Below are 4,536 nucleotides of genomic sequence, written 5' to 3'. Positions count from 1 at the left end.
GAGGTGAGGGGGTGGCGCACTCTATATAAGCCATCCCCACCACTAGACTAGGGGCCTTTTTCCACTCTCTCTCTAGTCTCAGGACTGAGCTTAGGCATGGGGATCTGTTCCTCTCTCTCGCATACATTGTAATCTCGGGATATATACAGATAAAAGAAAGCCTCTCCGGACCACGAGACGTAGGGCTGTTATCTCCACCGCGAGAGGCCTGAACTTGCTAAAACCACCGTGTCACCCATATGCATCTCGATAGATCATGCTCCGTTACCCTATACCTTATTATTATCGGAATCGTTCCCACGACACCGCACTCGGTGAAGATGTGGCGGCAAGGAATGGATTCGTTGGGGAAGTCGGGGAAGCGCCGGACAAGGTCCTTGCCGGCGGCCACCGCCCTCGCCTCCACTATCACCACGTCCTCGTCCTCATCCTCCACAAACCCCGAAGAAACCACCTCGCCGTCGCCCTACTTCCTACCGGAGCTGATCCCATTGATCGCGAGCCGCTTAACAACCCTCGAGGACGTCTTCGCCCTCCGTGCTTCCTGCCGGGCCTACCGGGCTCGCCTCCCGCAGTCTTCCTCAAACCTCGCCTCGCAGGGTCCGCTACTCCTCATCCACCACAAGACGTCTGCCGCGCTCTTCCAAGTCCCCCTTCGCCGCATCCTGCGCTTCCGGCTCCCACGCGCCCCCTAGCCCATGGAAGACCCACCTGCTTTGGCCGGCTCTTCACCCCCCAAGTCCTCGAAAATATATATTAGAGCACATGCACCCAGGCCCTCTCTATCTAGCCATCCATTTCCTGCTTTAAGATTCGTGTAAATACATTTCTCTTTTTTGTTTATCCCACATAGAATATATCTTGAAGTTCAAACCTATGCAGCGTGGCAAAGCTTTCTGAGTAGAATCTAGGATAAATCGTACAGATTTTTTTGTCAAACATAAATATACAAAGTACGTTTTGTTTGATTAAAAAAACATATTTTTAGTATTTATGTCGGACAAAAAATTCTGAATGATTTATCCTAAATTCTAGTTAGAAAGCTTTGCCATCCTGCATAGGTTTGAACTTCAAGATATGTTCTATGTGGGAGAAGCAAAAAAGAGAAAATTTCATATAGAAACTTAGTTGTGTTGCACGGATCTTAAAGCGATATTGAAGAGCTAGGATAGCAGGGCCTGGGTGCAAGTGCTCTAAAAATCCACGTCCCCCAAGTCCTCAGCCTCACCTGCTTCCACTCCTTCGGCTGTCCCGTCTCCATACAAGGCATGAGCGCCAGCGCCAGCCGCCCCGAGCTCCGCATCCGCCACCTCCTCACAGGCGAGCGAGCCCGCCTACCCGATCCTCCGAAATGCGTTGGAGGTATTCTCTTTTCCAATGACCTAATCCTTGCCTTCACGCCATGGCACCGCGACACCTACTACTGCCGCATTGGGGTTGCTCAGTGGCAAGCGGCGCGGTGCGATGAGGGCTACAACATTCACAGTCTGATGTTCGTGAAAGGCACCCTCTATGCGTTGATTTATCCAAATTATCGTCTTGCTGTTGTCGAGCTTGACAACAATTCCGTGGTATTGTCGTTTCTTGGGGAAGAACTTAGCGCACGTACAGTACCAGATGGTAATTTGGCGGCCTGGCTCGCAGAGTGTCATGGTGAGCTATTGCTAATTATCAGAAGAAGGCTGTACCGTGTGTTCCAGTGGCAATCCAAGGAGAGGAAGTGGGCGAGGACACATAGCCTTGGTGGTTGTAGCTTGTTCTTTAATATGCATGAGTTTGCTGGTTGCCTTGGTCCAGATCATCCGAGAGTTCGAAGAGACTGCTTGTACTTCACTGGAAGCTTTGGGAACTGGAGCAAGTATTCTTTGGTTGATAGATCTTTGCATGAAATTGTTGCCAACTACCTAGGGCAATCAGTATCGAAGGATTTTGTATCACTGGCTTGGGTCCTTCCAAGCATTTGTTGATGCAGTACAATGCGTATAAGAACTGCCAAGAAGTTCTCAAGGTACATTTGCTCCCTTGTGACTATTGTTAATGGATTAGACTCCCTTTGCATGTTATGTTTATTAATCAAAATATTTATGTGACTCTTTAGCAACAAATGTATATGAACTTGTGTATGAATGGACATCCCGACTCATTGTCTTCCTCAAATATTTGACAGTAATTAATGTTCATTAAATTAGTCTTGGGGTATGGTTTGCTTATTTCGTTAATTGATGACAGCAACAACTAATGAAATGGACAATTAGGGAATAAATGGAGAGCATCACTTAATAAAACCGCATACATACTGCAGAGGAAGATTGCAATTTAAAAAAATGTTTTGTTGGAATTGCGTAGAATGGCCTGGGTAGTGTGCGTTGCTTCCTTCACTCCTGCAGTGACCGGGAGCTAGAATTTCCCTCCTATGCCAGGTCGTGCCGAGGGAAGACAAGGTTGGTACAAACAAATAATCAATACGCACAGCCCTTCCCCTTGCTATTGTCACTATCTATTTATTTTCATCACATCATGGATCTAACGCCGCAGAAAACAATGGCATGCACACAGAGGTAGTCTTACACTCTATCAAGGTTGCCAAATCCATTCAGGCCCGAACTATGGAGTTCACATTAAGACTAACAGAAGTGTGTGATATTAGGCAAAATTTATAAGAGATGGATTTTATTTGTGAAGTCATGAGTCCAATGTAGATACCCATTGTTTAGCTGAGTCTTAGCTGCCTCAGAACTTTGGTCGTTGTATTTGGATAAGAGATATTTGAAGGTTGATGAGAAATGTCGCTTTTGCTGCGGCAAAGAATCCATTGGCCACATTGCCTTTTCAGTGTGCTGTGCCTAGGTATGTTTGGAGGATTGTTGCCGTGATTCTGGATGTTGGATGAATTACCTTGTAAGATGATGAGGCGTGTGTATTAAATTTTTAGGGAGTGAAGGAGATGTTTTGTTTCTGGTGGAGTTGCAGCGTTGCTTGCTTTAGTAATCTGTACTCTGTTAAACCTAATGCTGCTATTTCTCTGATGTTCACATGTGCTGTCTTATCGGTTTGCCTTGCAGAAGAGAAATTAACCTCGGAAGCAAACGGTGCTTCGGGGCCAAGTTGTTGTTGGCAGTGGCGACAGAAATCCTGAACAAGTGATGATGGATGTGGGGAGCCTGATTCAGTATACTTTGCGGTCTGTAGCGAGACGACGAGAACCATGGCTCGTTTGGTGGGCTCGTAGTCGTTTGCTCTCATTTTTCTGTACACTTACTCACGTTGTGTGTGTAAACAAATAAATCTTGTGTGTTGATCAGCTTCTATGTTATATATTCCAGTGTCGTCGTCGTTAGCCAATGATCGATGGCTACCGTCGCAATTAGTGCTGAATGTGGTGTCAAGCAGAGATTTTGTCTTACTTTGGACTGCAGAGGGATGTCAACTGCTTTAGCTGTAGCGCAACCAGCGTTCGGTGCATCTCTGTATCTCTCGTCTTGGACCTGACAGTAGGCTATAAATGGCCATGGTGAACACTCAGCGTCTTATAGAGACACACCAGGCATAGCCCATGGCAATGATGGCAAAGCTCGCTGTTGTGCTTGTGTTTCTCGGCTGTGTGGTGCGTACATGTTAAGCAGGGTATGGATATCAGAACCCGACACATCCTCAATGGGTGCGGACCTCTACACCCCATCCGCCCGCCCCGACAAGCGACTCGTCCACGGCGAGGCCGTTGTGGAGGAGCAGCAGCACCTTGCACTAGTAGAAAACAGGACTATCGTTCGGGCCTGGCCAGCCCATTAGTCCCGGTTCTTCACGAATCGGGACCCATTAGGGAGATTAGACCCGGTTCATGAGCCCGGGGGCCGGTCGGGGCCTCGTGGGCATTGGTCCCGGTTCGTCTGGATCCATTTGTCCCTGTTTTAGGCACGAACCGGGACCAATGGGCCGCGCTCCTGGCCCACAGTCATTGGTACTGGTTCATGCCTTGGACCGGTGTAGAAGGGGGGCTTTAGTCTCGGTTTATGCCATGAATCGGGACAAATAATTTGCCTATATATACCCGTCGTCGTGGCAGAGCACTCCACAGTGCTCTATTTTTTCAAGCCGGCGAGGGGAGGACATTTGGGTGCTCTAGTTCACCTCCTATGCACATGAGGTGTTCGATGAAATGCCCGAGCCACACCAGTTAAGCTTTCTCCTCTCGAAGCTCGACCTCGGAGCTCCATTTTTCCCGAGATTTTTCTAGATTTGGCGGTCCGTCACGCCCCGTCCCTGTTTTCACCACCGTTGATCGCCCGCGCCGATCTCGTCGCCGGCACCACCGTGGTGAGCCTCTTGTTCTTATCTTCTTTCTGATTTTCTTACTTTAGATAGATACTTGTCTGATTTTTTTACTTTAGATAGATATTTGTCTGATTTTCTTACTTTTGACACATATAATTATATATAATGCACGCAGATGAACCAGCAATGGATGTATGGTGACAGACACACCTCCGAGTACATTAAGGGCATGCATAATTTTCTCGAAGTGGCTGAGGCAAACAA

General features: G+C 47.7%; 1 pseudogene; it reads left to right on the top strand.

Moving 5' to 3' along the window:
* The first annotated feature begins 335 nt into the window (after positions 1-335).
* LOC123067929 (uncharacterized) lies at positions 336-2,018 on the top strand (annotated as a pseudogene).
* The last annotated feature ends 2,518 nt before the right edge of the window (positions 2,019-4,536 follow it).

Source organism: Triticum aestivum, chromosome 3B (assembly GCF_018294505.1).
Source record: "Triticum aestivum cultivar Chinese Spring chromosome 3B, IWGSC CS RefSeq v2.1, whole genome shotgun sequence".
In the NCBI taxonomy this organism is placed as follows: Eukaryota; Viridiplantae; Streptophyta; class Magnoliopsida; order Poales; family Poaceae; genus Triticum; species Triticum aestivum.
The sequence above is the reverse complement of the archived record's forward strand: the minus strand, read 5'-3'. Positions and strand labels throughout refer to the sequence as shown.